This window comes from Delphinus delphis, chromosome 17, assembly GCF_949987515.2.
Source record: "Delphinus delphis chromosome 17, mDelDel1.2, whole genome shotgun sequence".
NCBI lineage: Eukaryota > Metazoa > Chordata > Mammalia > Artiodactyla > Delphinidae > Delphinus > Delphinus delphis.
Window position 1 is genome coordinate 52,067,655 of NC_082699.1, and position 18,844 is coordinate 52,086,498.

Consider the following 18,844-nt stretch of genomic DNA (forward strand, 5'->3'; position numbering starts at 1 on the left):
CTTCCTGCTTGTGAGTAGCTCACATAAATTCTGTGGTTGCTTGCTTTCAAATAATAGATCAATCTCCTATAATGATGATTTTGTTGGTTTTCCTTTATATTGATAGAATTCATAGTCTCATAGTTCCAGGGACTTCGTAATATAACACTTTTAAATCTTTTCTCACTATGACTCTCTTTTAGCCAGTTAAGCCCATCTGTTGCTAAACATGACATATCTATTATGGCTTTTTCTCGTTTGCTCATTAATTACACTGTTTTCCAGTGAGAATATCCTTTCCTCATTCCCCTATTCCCTCCACGCTTCAAGGATTAGCTCATCAAGCCACATTTGCTGGGGTGCATTCTGTTCTTAGTACTATATATTTAAAAGGGAGCCCAAAGACACCATGCAGTGTCCAGAAGAGAGCAATTAAGAAGTTGAAGAAACTTAAACTCACGTTGGACAAGGAGATGCTAAAGGAACTTGGGATATTTAGCCAGAGGAGGAGACTCAAAGGAAACAAAAACTAACTTTAAATTATTTGAAGTTTATGAATAGAAGAGGAATTCTATATTGTGGTTAAAAAAGGGAAAAGCAGAACCAATGACAATAATAGTATTTATTTGTCCTAATGTGTTATCTTTAATTCTTAGACCAACTCTATAAGGGAGCCAGTATTATTATACCCATTTTACAATGTAGAAATTGAGTATTGAAACTGTCTTTTTCCCAAGGTATTAGAAGTAATAAGTAGCTGGTAGAGCCAAGATTCCAACTCGTGTCTATCTTCACCACTACACTATACTGAGCAATGCTTCACAATCATTTTCACAGCAGAGCATAAATAAGAAGTGATCATAGTATTGCACTGGGATAAACACAGGAGGTTTCTCATGGCCATCATCCTGGTGCTATGGGTACTTCAGGCCCTGCAAGACAGCTAGGGGGCCCAAGGGAAGAGATAAACCGGCACATCTGTAGTATACTGGGGCACCTGAGGATGATGGATACAGGGGCTGGGAAGCTCTGGATAACACTATCAGACTTAATAAGGAGGCTAATTTGAGGCTGAGCATAAGGAAGAACATTCTCTTTAAGGGCTTGAAGCAGGATGTCTCATGAAAGTGAATTCTGTTATTACTGGAGAGGATAAAAAAAAAAAGAACCATTGATTAGTGATGTGGCAGAAGGGATTCATCTAGTTGGGTTAGAGGACCTCTACGGTTTCCTGCTGAAATGATTCTAAGTTACATCTCCTTCATGAAGCCCTTTTCCTCCAAGCCAGCTCCCAAAGCTTCTACCTCCTATGAACTATACTAGGACTTGTCAGCACTGACATTTTTTAATATTTATCAGCCACTACCTTGTGACATTTCTAGAATGTCTAGGTAACTACTGCATATCGTTTAACTTCTCACTTAGGTGCCTAAACCTCTAATAGCAATTGTAAGCTCCTTAAGGTCAGTATCCACATATTAAATGTCTTATTATCTCCTACAGAAGTAAAATATTTCTACTGAGTAGAGTGAAGGAAAATGCCAAGACTGAACTGAGACTGGAGATGATTATCTATTCACATTATTCTCTCTCATTTCCTATTTCTGAATATAGTACACTTGACTGTCTACATATTCTTGAGCATTAAAATAAAATCAACTCTGTGCCAACATGGTACAAAATCTCCTTCAAAATTCTGCAGAAAAAGAATAAATGTGAACTTAATAAGCTTCTGGAAAGAAAAGCTTTGCGAAAAATACCATTTGCTAGAATAATTTCACCTCTCTCTCCTATAAGTTCATGTCTAAAATTCCCTCAAAATCTCACCCAGGAACCTTTTTCAAGAGGCTTTCTTGTTCACAACCCCCAAATTCTTATTGCTCTTCTAATTGGCATTCTAGTGGCATAATACACTTCCTTTTATACTATCATGTTACATCTATAGAAGTATTTCATATATATTTTATACTGCTTTCTTTAGACTGCTGTCTCTCTTCCCAGGTAAAATTTAAGCTCTTTGAGAACCAATATATTCTTTCTATAACTTTGAAGATACACTTGGGCATGAAACAGCAGAAATACATGGCCAACAATGGTTCTTCACTGTATGCTTACAAAATGATTGACACCAATAAAAAAAATGATACTAAAGTCTAAGTAATGATTTTGATCTTACATAATTTTTAATATGGTTCATATTTTCCTGTTTACTTATACTCCATGAGATATGAGAGGCACAATCATGATTACACCAACTGGAAAAATAGACTCTGAGAAGTAAATTTACCATGTGAACCAAAGGTAGTGCAGGGACTTTGGAATTCCCTGGTGGTCCAGTGGTTAGGACTCCACGCTTTCAATGTCTAGGGCCCAGTTTCGATCCCTGGTCAGGGAACTAAGATCTCACAAGCCTCGCCAAGTGGCCAGAAAGGTAGTACAGGGACTTTTAACAAATAGTCTCTTGTAATGATGACTGAGGATACTTTCCAGTTTTCTCTCTTCAGCAATAATAAAAAGGACTGATTATAAATAAATATCCTTAGTGGATTTAGAGTTAATAGGAGAGGCTAGGTTGTAGGGTGGTAAGAAAGACATTGGCTGGATAGAGGCTCAGTGACTTCATGGGAATAGTACAAGGAATATGATTTACTTTATGTCCAAGCTGACACTTCTAAATGGTGGAAGAAAAGGATAAAAATGACCAACTTTTATAGTAATGAAGATCTCATTTACTAACAAAATTCTAGGAACAACAAAAAAGTCACATTAAGTTTTAAAGTCTTCTTTAAATAAAAATGCTATAGCGGCCAGGATAGCAAGTTATTTAAATAAATAAAGTGGACAGATACAGACACTAGGGAGGAGGGAAGACTGTAGCCAAATTGAGAGCAAGTGCTTTTCCTAAGGGGTCAGTGTCCCCTAACTGCTTTACCAGATGTTTGTCTTGAGTGAATTCATACATCAATAAAAGTCAGATATCCCAATTTTTATTTAAAAATTTAAAATCTTTAAAATTTAAATGAAAAAAATTTTAAATTTGTATGGATCAAAGAAAACATAACTATAGGAAACGTTTGTTTCTGGTAACAGCAGACAAAGTGATTTAGACCCACCCATTGCTGAGGATAATTAAAAAATCTGGACAGAGGACCTTCAAGATAGCGGAGGAGTAAGATGTGGAGATCACCTTCCTCCCCACAAATACATCAGAAATATATCTACACATGGAACAACTCGTACAGAACACCTACTGAACGCTGGCAGAAGACCACAGACTTCCCAAAAGGCAAGAAACTCCCCACGTACCTGGGTAGGGAAAAAAAAAAAGAAAAAACAGAGACAAAACAATGGGGATGGGACCTGCACTTCTGGGAGGGAGCTGTGAAGGAGAAAAGGTTTCCACACACTAGGAAGCCCCTTCACTGGTGGAGACGGGGGGGGGGGGGGTTGGGGGGAAGCTTCAGAGCCATGGAGGAGAGTGTAGCAACAGGGGTGCAGAGGGCAAAGGGGAGGGATTCCTGCACAGAGGATCAGTGCCGATCAGCACTCACCAGCCCGAGAGGCTTGTCTACTCACCCAACGGGGCGGGCGGGGCTGGGAGCTGAGGCTCGGGCTTTGGAGGTCAGATCCCAGGGAGAAGACTGGGGTTGGCTGCGTTAAAACAGCCTGAAGGGGGCTAGTGCTCCACAGCTAGCCAGAAGGGAGTCCTGGAAAAACTCTGGCCCTGCCTAAGGGGCAAGAGACCATTGTTTCGGGGTGCGCAAGGAGAGGAGATTCAGAGCACCTCCTAGATGAGCTCCAGAGACGGGCGTGAACTGCAGCTATCAACCTGGACACGAGAGACGGGCATGAGATGCTAAGGCCGCTGCTGCAGCCACCAAGAAGCCTGTGTGCAAGAACAGGTCACTATCCACACCTCCCCTCCCAGGAGCCTGTCCAGCCCGCCACTGCCAGGGTCCCGTGATCCAAGGACAACTTTCCCAGGAGAACACACAGTGCGCCTCAGGCTGTTGCAACCTCTGCCGCTGCAGGCTCATCCCGCATTCCGTACTCCTCCCTCCCCCCAGCCTGAGTGAACCAGAGCCCCCTAATCAGCTGCTACTTTAACCCCATCCTGTCTGGGCAGGAACAGACACCCTCAAGCGACCTACATGCAGAAGCGGGGCGAAATCCACAGCTGAACCCCAGGAGCTGTGCGAACAAAGAAGAGAAAGGGAAATCTCTCCCAGCAGCCTCAGGAGCAGCGGATTAAATCTCCATATTCAATTTGATGTACCTTGCATCTGTGGAATACCTGAATAGAAAATGAATCATCCCAGAATTGAGGCAGTGGACTTTGGGAGCAACTGTAGACTTGGGGTTTCCTTTCTGCATCTAATTTGTTTCTGTTTTTATGTTTATCTTGGTTTAGTATTTAGAGCTTATTATCATTGGTAGATTTACTGATTTTGCTCTCTTCTTTATATATATATATATTGCATTTGCCCTTTTTGTAAGTGTATATGTATATGCTTCTTTTGTGTGATTTTATCTATATGGCTTTGCTCTTACCATTTGTCCTACGGTTCTGTCTGTCCATTTTTTTTTTTAGTATAGTTTTTAGTGCTTGTTATCACTGCTGGATTTGTTTGTTGGTCTGGTTGCTCTCTTCTTTCCTTCTTTTCTAAATTTTTTTATTTTTTAATATATTTTTTTATTTTAATAACTTTATTTTATTTTATTTTTCTTTCTTTTTTTCCCCTCCCTTTTCTTCTGAGCCATGTGGCTGACAGGGTCTTGGTGCTCCGGCCACGTGTCAGGCCTGAGCCTCTTAGGCAGGAGAGCCGAGTTCAGGACATTGGACCACCAGACACCTCCCGGCCCCATGTAACATCAAATGGCGAAAGCTCTCCCAGAGACCTCCATCTCAATGCTAAGACCCACATCCTCTCAACCACCAGCAAGCTACAGTGCTGGACACCACATACCAAACAACTAGCAGGACAGGAACACAACCCCACCCATTAGCAGAGAGACTGCCTAAAATCATAATAAGTTCACAGACACCCCAAAACATGCAACTGGACACAGTCCTGCCCATCAGAAAGACAAGATCCGGCCTCCTCCACCAGAACACAGGCTCCAGTCCCCTCCACCAGGAAGCCTACACAATCCACTGAACAAACCTAACCCACTGGGGGCAGATGCCAAAAGCAACAGGAACTATGAACCTGCAGCCTGCAAAAAGGAGACCCCAAACACAGTAAGTTAAGCAAAATGAGAAGACAGAGAAATACACAGCAGATGAAGGAGCAAGGTAAAAACCCCCAAGACCAAACAAATGAATAGGAAATAGGCAGTCTACCTGAAAAAGAATTCAGAGTAATGATAGTAAAGGTGATCCAAAATCTTGGATATAGAATGCAGAAAATACAAGAAACATTTAACAAGGACCTAGAAGAACTAAAGAGCAAACAAATAATGATGAACAACACAATAAATGAAATTAAAAATTCTCTAGAAGGAATCAATAGCAGAATAACTGAGGCAGAAGAATGGATAAGTGACCTGGAAGATAAAATAGTGGAAATAACTACCACAGAGCAGAATAAGGAAAAAAGAATGAAAAGAATTGAGGACAGTCTCAGAGACGTCTGGGGCAACATTAAACGCACCAACCTTTGAATTATAGGGGTCCCAGAAGAAGAAGAGAAAAAGAAAGGGACTGAGAAAATATTTGAAGAGATTATAGTTGAAAACTTCCCTTATATGGAAAAGGAAATAGTCAATCAAGTCCAGGAAGTGCAGAGTCCCATAGAGGATAAATCCAAGGAGAAACATGCCAAAACACATATTAATCAAACTATCAAAAATTAAATACAAAGAAAACATATTAAAAGCAGCAAGGGAAAACCAACAAATAACATACAAGGGGATCCCCATAAGGTTAACAGCTGATCTTTCAGCAGAAATTCTACAAGCCAGAAGGGTGTGGCAGGACATATTTAAAGTGATGAAAGGGAAGAACCTACAACCAAGATTACTCTACCCAGCAAGGATCTCATTCAGACTTGATAGAAAAATTTAAAACTTTACAGACAAGCAAAAGCTAAGAGAACTCAGCACCACCAAACCAGCTTTACAACAAATGCTAAAGGAACTTCTCTAGGCAGGAAACACAAGAGAAGGAAAAGACCTACAATAACAAAACCAAAACAATTAAGAAAATGGTAATAGTAACATACATATCGATAATTACCTTAAATGTAAATGGATTAAATGCACCAACCAAAAGACATAGACTGGCTAAATGGATACAAAAACAAGACCTGTAGATATGCTGTCTACATGAGATCAACTTTAGATCTATGGACGCATACAGACTGAAAGTGAGGGGATGGAAAAAGGTATTTCACGCAAATGGAAATGAAAAGAAAGCTGCAGTAGCAATTCTCATATCACACAAAATAGACTTTAAAGACTATTACAAGAGACACAGTAGGACACTACATAATGATCAAGGGATCAATCCAAGAAGAAGATATAAAAATTGTAAATATTGATGCACCCAACGTGGGAGCACCTCAATACATTAGGCAAAAGCCAACAGCCATAAAAGGGGAAATTGACAGTAACACAATAATAGTAAGAGATTTTAACGCCCCACTTTCACCAATGGACAGATCATCCAAAATGAAAATAAATAAGAAAACACAGGCTTTAAATGATACATTAAACAAGATGGACTTAATTGATATTTATAGGACATTCCATCCAAAAACAAGAGAATACACTTTCCTCTCAAGCGCTCATGGAACATTCTCCAGGATAGATCATATCTTGGGTCACAAATCAAGCCTTGGTAAATTTAAGAAAATTGAAATTGTATCAAGTGTCTTTTCCAACCACAATAAGATGAGACTAGATATCAATTACAAGAAAAAATCTGTAAAAAATATAAACGTATAGAAGCTAAAAAATACACTACTAAATAACCTAGAGGTCACTGAAGAAATCAAAGAGGAAATAAAAAAATACCTAGAAACAAATGACAATGAAAACACGACGACCCAAAACCTATGGGATGCAGCAAAAGCAGTTCTAAGAGGGAAGTTTATACCAACATAATCCTACCTCAAGAAACAAGAAACATCTCAAATAAACATCCTAACCTTACACTTAAGGCAATTAGAGAAAGAAGAACAAAAAACCCCCAAAGTTAGCAGAAGGAAAAAATTATAAAGATCAGATCCGAAATAAATGAAAAAGAAATGAAGGAAATGATGGCAAAGATCAAGAAAACTAAAAGCTGGTTCTTTGAGAAGATAAACAAAATTGATAAACCGTTAGCCAGACTCATCAAGAAAAAAAGGGAGAAGACTCAAATCAATAGAATTAGAAATGAAAAAGGAGAAGAAACAACTGAAACTGCAGAAATACAAAGGATCATGAGTGATTACTACAGCAACCATATGCCAAAAAAATGGACATCCTGGAAGAAATGGACAAATTCTTAGAAAAGCACAACCGTCCAAGACTGAATCAGGAAGAAATAAGAAATATAAACTGATGAATCACAAGCACTGAAATTGAAACTGTGATTAAAAATTTTTCAACAAACAAAAGCCCAGGACCAGATGGCTTCACAGGCAAATTCTACCAAACATTTGGACAAGAGCTAACACCTAATCTTCTCAAACTCTTCCAAAATATAGCAGAGGGAGGAACACTCCCAAACTCATTATACAAGGCCACTATCACCCTGATACCAAAACCAGACAAAGATATCAAAAAATAAGAAAACTACAGGCCAATATCACTGACGAACATAGATGCAAAAATCCTCAACAAAATACTAGCAAACAGAACCCAACAGAACATTAAAAGGATCATACACTATGATCAAGTGGGGTTTATCCCAGGAATGCAAAGATTCTTCAATGTACACAAATCAGTCAATGTGATAGACCATATTAACAAATTGAAGGCTAAAAACCATATGATCATCTCAATAGCTGCAGAAAAACTTTTGACAAAGTTCAACACCCATTTGTGATAACCCTCCAGAAGGTGGGCACAGAGGGAACTTACCTCAATATAATGGAGGCCATACATGACAAACCCACAGCCAGCATCATTCTCAGTGGTGAAAAAATGAAACCATTTCCACTAAGATCAGGAACAAGACAAGGGTGCCCACTCTCACCACTATTATTCAACATAGTTTTGGAAGTTTTAGCCATGGCAGTCAGAGAAGAAAAAGAAATAAAAGGAATCCAAATTGGAAAAGAAGAAGTAAAAATGTCACTGTTTGCAAATGACATGATACCATACATAGAGAATCCTATAGATGCTACCAGAAAGCTACTAAAGCTAATCAATGACATTCGTAAAGTAGTAGGTTACAAAATTAATGCACAGACATCTCTTGCATTACTATACACTAATGATGAAAAATCTGAAAGAGAAATTAAGGAAACATTACCATTTACCATTGCAACAAAAAGAATAAAATGCCTAGGAATAAATCTACCTATGGAGACAAAAGACCTGTATGCAGAAAACTATAAGACACTGATGAAAGAAATTAAAGATGATACAAATAGATGGAGAGATATACCATGTTCTTGGATTGGAAGAATCAACATTGTGAAAATGACTCTACTACCCAAAGCAATCTACAGATTCAATGCAATCCCTATCAAACTACCACTGACATTTTTCACAGAACTAGAACAAAAAATTTCCCAATTTGTATGGAAACATAAAAGACCCCAAATAGCCAAAGCAATCTTGAGAAAGAAAAACGGAGCTGGAGGAATCAGGCTCCCTGACCTCAGACTACACTACAAAGCTACAGTAATTAAGACAGTATGGTACTGGCACAAAAACAGAACTATAGATCAATGGAACAGTATAGAATGTCCCGAGATAAACCCATGCACATATGGTCACCTTATCTTTGACAAAGGAGGCAAGAATATACAATGGAGAAAAGACAGCTTCCTCAATAAGTGGTGCTGGGAAAAGTGGACAACTACACGTAAAAGAATGAAATTAGAACACTTCCTAACACCATACACAAAAATAAACTCAAAATGGATTAAAGACCTAAATGTAAGGCCACACACTATAAAACTCTTAGAGGAAAACATAGGAAGAACACTCTTCGACGTAAATCACAGCAAGATCCTTTTTGACCCACCTCCTAGAGAAATGGAAATAAAAATAAACAAATGTGACCTAATGAAGCTTAAAAGCTTTTGCACATCAAAGGAAAGCATAAACAAGACGAAAAGACAACCCTCAGAATGGGAGAAAATATTTGCAAATGAAGCACCTGACAAAGGATTAATCTCCAAAATATAAAAGCAGCTCATGCAACTCAATATCAAAAAATCAAGCAACCCAATCCAAAAATGGACAGAATATCTAAACAGATATTTCTCCAAAGAAGATACACAGATTGCCAAGAAACACATGAAAGAATGCTCAACATCACTAATCATTAGAGAAATGCAAATCAAAGCTACAATGAGGTATCACCTCACACCAGTCGGAATGACCATCATCAAAAAATCTACAAACAATAAATGCTGGAGAGGGTGTGGAGAAAAGGGAACCCTCTTACACTGTTGGTGGGAATGTAAATTGATACAGCCACTATGGAGAACATTATGGAGGTTCCTTTAAAAACTAAAAATAGAACTACCATATGACCCAGCAATCCCACTACTGGGCATATACCCTGAGGAAACCATAATTCAAAAAGAGTCATGTACCACAATGTGCATTGAATCTCTATTTACAATAGCCAGGACATGGAAGCAACCTAAGTGTCCATTGACAGATGAATGGATAGAGAAGATGTGGCACATATATACAATGGAATATTACTCAGCCATAAAACAAAATGAAATTGAGTTATTTCATAGTGAGCTGGATGGACCTAGAGTGTATCATACAGAGTAAAGTAAGTCAGAAATAAAGAACAGATACCATACGCTAACACATATATATGGAATCTAAAAAAAAAAAAATTGTTCTGAAGAACCTAGGGGCAGGATAGGAATAAAGACGCATATGTAGAGAACGGACTTGAGGACACGGGGAAGGGGAAGGGTAAGCTGGGACAAGGGAAAGGGTAAGCTGAGAGAGTGGCATGGACATATATACATTATGAAACGTAAAATAGCTAGTGGGAAGCAGATGCATAGCACAGGAAGATCAGCTCAGTACTTTGTGTTCACCTAGAGGGGTAGGATAGAGAGGGTGGGAGGGAGACGCAAGAGGGAGGAGATATTGGGATATATGTACATGTATATCTGATTCACTTTTTTATACAGCAGAAATTAACACACCATTGTAAAGCAGTTATACTCCAGTAAAGATGCTAAATAGGTAAAGTAAAAGGGGGAACCAAAAAAAAAAAGAAATCTGGACAAAATGTACAAAAATCACTTGCTTGAAGACATGTAAATTTAACAAGATAGAGAAAAGTTACTGGGCTACAATCCAGAAAAGGAGAGAGAGTCCGTGAGGCAAGTCAGGAGCTTGGAGTTTCCTTTTACTTGGGGATGTTAGGTGATTCAAGAGGAAATAGTTGAGAGTCCAAGAAGCTAAGGAGAGTGGAGACTGGGGTTCTGAGCCCACCAAGGGAAGGAATTATAGTGAATCTGCTCCACTCCTTAAACTTTGGGTTAAAAATCCTAAAAGGTTGCATCCTAGCAGTGTGAAGCAGTTAGATGGGACCTCACAGGGAGTGCACCTCACTTTGTTAAGATGTCAATCCCTAAAATTTAACCACGGTAATTTCAGAGTGCTAGAACACCAGGTACTTGGCATAAGAAGCAATCTTTGAAAAAGGAAAAAAAAATACTGCATCATCTCAAACCAGTTTTACAAACAATTTTGCAAATACATTAACTCAGAATAAAAAATAACAATAAAAAAAGCCAATTTCTAAAGGTCACATACTGTATAATTCTCTCTCTCATATATATATATATATATAATGTATATAACATTATATATAGCATATATATAACGTTATATATCTATAACATTTTCATAATGACAAAGTTATAGAGATGGAGAACACATTAGTGGTTTCCAAGGGTTAAGGATTGTGGGTGGTATAGGAGTGGCTGTGATCATAACTATAAGGGTTAGCATGAGGGAGATCTTTGTGGTGATGGAGTAGTTCTGTATCTTGATTGGGGTGGTGGCTACACAAATCTACGCATGTGGTAAACTAGCAGTTTTCTGGATTGATATTATATATAGTTACACAAAATGTAACCATTGAGGGAAACCGAATGAAGGGTACACACGATCTTTCTGTAATATCATTGCAACGTTCCAAGAATCTATAATTATTTTAAAATTAAAAGTAAAACAAAGAAAAAACCCAAGCACATCAGAAGATTATATCACATGTATGAAAACAAACAGAAACATAAAACAATAGAAAATGACCAATGGGAGACTTCAGATATTAAAGAATTTTATTTCATTTTTTAAAAAATATTTATTTATTTATTTGGCTGCGTCGGATCTTAGTTGCAGCATGTGGGATCTTCGTTGTGGCACGTGGGCTTCTCTCTAGCTGTGGCGTGTGGGCTCTAGAGTGCGTGGGCTCAGTAGTTTTGGCACATGGGCTTAGTTGTCCCGTGCCCTGTGGGATCTTAGTTCCCGACCAGGGATGGAACCCACATCTCCTGCATTGGAAGGCAGATTCTTAACCACTGGACCACCAGGGAAGTCCCTAGAGAATTTTAAATAACTATATTTACTGTGCTCAATGAAATAAGACAAAATTTAGAATTTTGTCAGAGAACTGGGAATAAAAAATGAATCAGAATCAAAATTAAGAACTCAGTGGACAGATTAAGAGATTAGACATAGTGAAGAGAGAATTAGTAAACTGGAGGTAGATCAGAATAAAACATCTCAAAGAAAGCGCAAAGAGACAAAATGATGAAAAAGACAAAAGTGAGGATAAAAAGATATAGAGGATAAACAGTCAGGTTTCAGTCAGAGATTCTTGTGTCCAAAGAGTGAAGTTTTTCTCTCTTCTTTTGGGAGGGGAGGAAAAGGCAGCTTTTTCTGGCTTCTGTGTATAAGCAGACAAAATCAATTTTTTCTCTGTTTCTCACCTCTGATAAAGACTTTGAAGTTTGTATGCATAAGACATTTGACTTGGCTTTTCTTGTGTTGTCCCAGGGGTAAAAGTGGAGTGTTGGGAACCACATGGTCATTATTTGCTTTTTAAGTGAATAATGGTAAGGTCTCTGATCCAAATACCATGAGTACATTCTGGATAAAAATTAATAATTATGAATATTTTAAAACCCAACAGTAAGAATGAAGAAAAGAAGCTAGCCACTAAGAAATACTAATGTGTAACTGTGCAAGTCCATTTATATTGTTAGCTAAAGAGGCAAAACTATATCAGAGTACTTTGGGATATTGGTGAAACAATGAGAAAAGCAAGAATGTGGTTGCCATAAATTTCAAGATAGAGGCTACATATGCAAGGGAGGGAGGGAATAGTGATTTGCAGAAAGCAAAAGGAGAGGCTTTGGGACACTGGCACGTTGACCTAGATATGCTTATATGAGCATTCTCTTTGAGTTAGGTATCGGAGTTGACTCTTAATTTCATGCACCGTACTGTATGTAGTAGTTCATTATAAAAGAGCAATATGCTTTTGGAGAGAATTCAGGTTTCAAGCACCTGATCTGAATCTCTGATTTAAGAGTTTGTATCATACTGTAAGGATTTTGTTCTCTCATCTTAAGAAGAACTAAAAGACAGTTTTCTCTAGCTTGGCTTCATCCAACATACTGTTATGCATGGAGAGTGGGAGAGTATAAAATCATTCAGTACTCCTGATACCATACCACCATGGTCTCCTGTTATTTATTCAAGAAATATCTCAACTGACTTCAACTCTTTCCCTGTCCTTTATCACATCTCTTTTTCGAGATATGTTCCAGTTTATAGGTCTATCACTGCACTGAAATTTCTTATTAAAGTCAATAATATTCAGTAATTCAGCCACTCACTCAACAAGTATTAATTAAATGTCAAAAGATTCTATGCTAAGTTTCAGATGTACAGCAGTGAACTGAATGGATACATCCTAACTTTCAGGGAGTTTACAATCTGATGGGGGGTGTGCCAGTTTAACAGGCAAGTGTAATGCCATTTCATCAGTGCTGTGATAAAGGAATAAATGGTACAGCGGGAACATAAAGGAAGAGTACTTAATTCAGAATTGACAGGTCAAAGTAGATTTCTAGATGATATAATATCCAGAAAGAAGTTAGTCCTTAAAAGAATGAGGTAGCATATGGATGGCAATTCAGAAGTGGAATTACTGGAATTGAAAAAAGTTCAGTATGTATACAGTATGAAATGTGAGGGGAAGAATGTCAGTAATGATACTGGAAGTTTCAGTAGAGGACAGATCATCTTTGGACTTGTAATCAAGGCTAAGGTGTGTGGATTTAATTCTGAAAACAACAAAATGTCAATGGTGGTTTTTAAGCAGGGGAATAAGATCATACTTGAATTTTTAAAAGACCATGCTGGGGAATAGATTGAAGAGCTAGCTTAGTGTAATCAAAGAGCTTATAAAAACCATCTTCAAGCAAGAGCTAATGAGAGTGAAATTTAGATATAAAGATATAGATAAGTTGCAGGAAAAAAATGTATATCATGCAAACATTAATCAGAAGGAAACTGAAGTGGCTGTATTAAAGTGGGCTTTAGGATGTTGAATATTACCAGGTGTGGAGGGAAATAATAATGATAAAGGGTCAATTCATGAAGAAGATACACCAATCCAAACTATGAATGTACTCCCTGCATCTCTGTGGGGCCACATTCTGGTTCTGGGGAATGGAATGTGTGTGGAAATGATGTGAGTTAATTTCCAGGAGAAGGTAGTTAAGGGTCTGATGTTGCTGCCCATTTACTCTTCCTGCCATGTGCTATCTGAATGATGCTAAAATGACCCTGAAGCCACAATATGAAAGCAGCCTGGGCTGCTGAATCACAGCTTAGAAGAGAGTTACCTGATCCATATCAGACTCAGATGCGAGCATAAAACAAACTTCTGTTGTGGCCGTGAGGTTTTGAACTTGTTTGGCACAAGTTAGCCTTCTTTCCTTAACTGCAGCCCCTCCTGAGCCAAAAAGGAGCTCAGAAGGGGGACAGAAGGGATCTGGTTATCTACCACTAGACAGTGGTTTAAGCAATTATTATATTTTGCTTTCCTTTTACATTAAAGAGAGTAAAGGTTTTATTTTAGACTTTTTCATATCATAATTATTATTACTGCTAATCTTTTGAGTGATATTATTAATACTTAAACTAAGTTATCTTTCTACTTGAATCTTCCTCATTTTTTCTCACATTCTCCTTTTCTATAAAATATTTGAAAGGCATAATAACACTGTAAGGCTATATTTCATACTTATGAATGTACGTCAGAGGAATAATAAAAATTGAATTCCTGTAAATGCATAAACATATGCCTCTAAAATAGTATTTTCCTAAATATATGTACTTCCATATATATATACACATATATAAATTAGTGTCATGGGGTATAACTAAATATTCCTGAAGAATATTCCACTCTTTAAAAATTCAGCAGGTTTCATTATTATAATACTTCTGAGACTCTTTAATTTGTTAAGGCATGATTTGAGACTCTAAGGGTAAGACCTGTTTTTAAAGTTTTCCCAAACTTATAGGATTATGAATCTTTAATTTTCCACAAAGCATCTTGTAGAACTACTGTTATATAAAATAAACTTTGGGAAACACTGTTATGAAGAAATTATTATTTTATTTTCAACAGTCATATCAGATAATATTTCGTATTTTGATTCATATTTTTCAAGACCCTTTATGATTCAATTCTGCCATGCTACTGTTGGAGACCCTAGATTAGCAAGTGTCTTAGGTGGTGGCTGTGCTTCATTTAAAAAAAAAAATTTTTTTATGTCATTAAACTTTATGGTATGTGATTTGACATTTTGGTATCTCACCATTATTGTTAGTATTAGCGTCAGTTTTCTGACTCTGTGCTTGGTTCTTCTTCCTTATGTCTCCTTCCTCAGTGTAAGCTCTTATCATCTCTAGTCTGGACTACTGCAATTATCTGATAGGTTGTACCTTGCCTATAATCTTGAGCCTCAAATTTATACTTAACACTGCCCATGAATTGATCCTTATGAAAGAAAAAATCTGACTATGGCAATCCTCTTCTTAAAATCCTGTACCTAATCTCCATTGTCTAATGGCTTAATGGCTTCTTTCAAATGAAAAATCTTATCTTTCTTCAGTTGTAAGAAATTCTCGATTATCATACATTTAAATATTGCTCCCTTTTCATTATCACTAAGCTCGTAGATGCTGCAACTTCTAGCTCTATTCTCCTTACCCTTAACCTTTATTTCTTTATACCCATATTTTTATCTTCTTGTATTGCATTCTAAAGTGATTCTTAGGTTCAATCTTCTATATGTTATACAGTGGTTTAGTAGGTGTTATCTGGAGTTGACACATGTGACTTTGAGTGAGTTTTATAAAACTCCTGTAGTTTAATTTTCTTATCTGTAAAATAAGGATCATAATAGCATTGCTTATTTGACTACTGTGAGGAAGAAGTAAATAAAATGTATGCAAAGCACTTAGAACAATGCTTGGCATATAAGTGATCCAATAAGTATTAGTATATTATTTTTTTTAGCTATTAATTTGCTTTTCAGCTGCTTCCATTATGTTGTTCAGTCCATCTATTAATTATTTAATTTCAACAATTACGTTTTTCACTTCTTAACCATTTTATTGTTTTCTTATTTGTAATCATCTATGCTATTTCTTATTTTCTAAATATGATGTCCTGACATAACTCTCCATGGATATTAATTATACAATATATTCAAATTTATAACCATATCAATTTTGATTGTTCTTTTAACTACTTATTGGGTGTAAGGTCTTCAGTTTTGTCTCTCTTTCATGGAATGTCTTTCCTCAGATATTTTATCATTTTTTTATTATGCTGCTCTCCACAATGGACATTTTGTGTTGGACTTGCTGCTCCATCTGTATTGATAGCTTCCTTTTAGTGGTCTCATATTTCATCCATCACACCTTATCCTGCTTTTCATATTTTAGAGATTTCTCTTGACTTCTTCCCCACTGACAATCTTACAGATTTTTGAAAGAAGCTTATTTCAGAGAAAGTTTTTTTATGACTTGGCCTTTGCCTAACTCTTCTTCCTCATCTCCCACCATATGTTCCAGCTTCATAAACTGTATGCGATTCACTGATATTCCCTGCTGTACCCACAGTTTTCCTTTTCTAAAGCTGCCTCCCCTACTTAGACTAGCTGATTCTGAATTTCATTCCCCCAATGTGTCAGTACAGGTCAACTCTTCTAGAACATGGTTTTCTCTATAAAGTTCTTTTAATAACCCTTCTCCATCCTGGGTAGAATTGACCACTACTTTCTTTGTACCTCAGCCTAATTTAGCTCTTATACTCCTATCAGAGCATCAGTAATATATCATTATATTTGTTTATATGCGTGAAAGGGGAGAACATTAGTCATCATTTTTAACCCTTGATCTCCAACCTTCACTTGCCTTCAAAAGATGGCAAATGTCAAGGAATATCTTTCAATTTGCTGAGCTGGGTGATATATGAAGGTGCAAACTGGGAAGCTGAGAAAGACTTAAGTTGTACTATTTAAGGAAAGAGGTGGTGGAGGAAAATCCCAGAGTGGGAAGGAGGATGAAGTCAGACCCTGAGAGGCTAGAAGAGGATTTTGGAGGAGGAGGGAAGGGAAAAAAAAAAAAGTGTAAGAAGATTAGGGAAGATTATTTGTGAGAAGAATGGGAAGAGGAAAAAGAAAGGGGATGACATTCTGTGCAAAATAATTTTGGGGTCCCCAAATTCTTGAGCCTGATATGTTTCAAAAGTCAAGTGATTTGTTTGTTTGTTTTGGTTCTTGTTTGATTTGGGTTTTTCTTTACGTAATTTAAAAAGCCAGAACTTTGCATGTATAATATATTTTGTAAAATCCCCAGTAGGATCTGGGGCAGCACACTGTTATCAAACGCATTAATATATTTTTCAGCAAAAAGTGGATATTCACACTAGTTTGGGTAAAGAAAGAGTGTAAGTAGCCTTTCATTAAGTTCACATTTGGTTTTGCTGCCAAATGGATTTCCTGCAAATTAATAAAAATGCTTTTGATTTTAAGAGTTTATTGGATTTCAGAATCATAACTAAACAATGGTGGCCCTGTGTAAGCCCTTGCCTTCACCTCCCTAGCAGATCCTTCTGGTCTTGACTAGGCTCACTTACGGGTCTGTGGTCAAATCCTGGGTCACTGACTGGTCTGGGATGGCCTGAGCTGGAATGCCTGCTTGTCTCTATTCTATGTGGTCTCCCAGTCTTCAGCCAACTAGATCAGGCTAGTTTACAGGGTGGCAGCAGGGTTCCAACAGTGAGTGGAGGCACATAAAACCTTTTGGGAGCCAAGCTCAAAAGAGGATCATTTCCAAGGCATTATTTTGTTAAGTGAAATCACCAGCTTAGCCCAAATTCAAGAAATAGGAGAACAGACTTTCTCTTGATGCGAGGACCTACAAAGTCAAATTGCTTAGCGTGTAGAACAATTTGGACAATTTTGTAATCAAGCTACCATAGTAATAAAATGCTGAGTCTGAACATAAAGTGGGAGTGGGTGGAAAACTGATGCTGTCCAGATCCAGTCATTGGTTGCCTTACCAATACCAATTTCCCACCATTCTCTTTTGTAACACTACTTGAATCTCCCTCTAAGTAACCATCTTTCGCTTTTGTGTAGTAGAACTGTGGTTTGGGGGATATTGACTACTCTACCCTCTGCTCAAGGGTGCAAACTAATAAGCCTTATCACATTCCTCAGGCTACAGCAATTGGTCAAGACAAAGGAAGGAACCCGTCTCAAGCCCAAAACACGGGACTCCCCTAGCCACACTTGACGCAGAAATATTCTAATCAAGGTAAAGTGCATAATTTTTTTTTTTTTTTTTTTTTGCGGTACGCGGGCCTCTCACTGTTGTGGCCTCTCCCGTTGTGGAGCACAGGCTTCGGACGCGCAGGCTCAGCGGCCATGGCTCACGGGCCCAGCCGCTCCACGGCATGTGGGATCTTCCCGGATCGGGGCACGAACCCGTGTCCCCTGCATCGGCAGGCGGAGTCTCAACCACTGCGCCACCAGGGAAGCCCAAAGTGCATAATTTTGATCAATGGTTGAGAATGGAGGAAGTACATAGTCCCTGCTTCTGTTTAGAACTACAAGGTAAGTTAGCCTGAGGATAAACTGACATACAGGAGAAGGCAAGAGGTTAAAGAATCACAAAGAAACAGAATGAAAGTTAAGGTTAGACTGTGCTGAATTTTCTCTTACCTTTGAGCATCCAAATATGATATATTTTCATACATTTTCTATCTCATTAGACTCCTTGAAGTAGACACCAGGTTTAATTTATTTCCAACTCCCCAGTTTGAGCATAGTGTCTATCTCATCATAAGTCTAAAATAAGTGTTTGGTCAAGAACCCTATATAATCTGAAGCCTGCTGTAACATAGTTCTCCAGAATGAATAAAATAGAAGCAATATCTGTAAATAAGAAAACAAAATGCAGTGAGTAGACGCCCAACTCATAGGGCTCAGTTCATATTTGTAAATGAATGTGTAAATCAACTGATAAGTGAAGCATTTAAAACTGAAATCTATCATTTCATATAATTCTCCTATTTTGCTACAATGATAGCTAAAACAAACAGGTACAAATAAAGGCCTTTGGT

The 18,844-nt window shown here is 37.7% G+C and overlaps 1 long non-coding RNA gene across 1 annotated transcript in view; it reads left to right on the forward strand.

The window, feature by feature from the left end:
• Positions 1 to 18,183, forward strand: part of LOC138414315 (uncharacterized) — a 311,603-nt gene extending 293,420 nt beyond the window's left edge. Inside the window, exon 4 of the long non-coding RNA XR_011246763.1 lies at positions 17,940 to 18,183. This is a non-coding gene — a long non-coding RNA (uncharacterized lncRNA). The remainder of the gene's footprint in view (positions 1 to 17,939) is intronic.
• Positions 18,184 to 18,844: the final 661 nt, after the last annotated feature.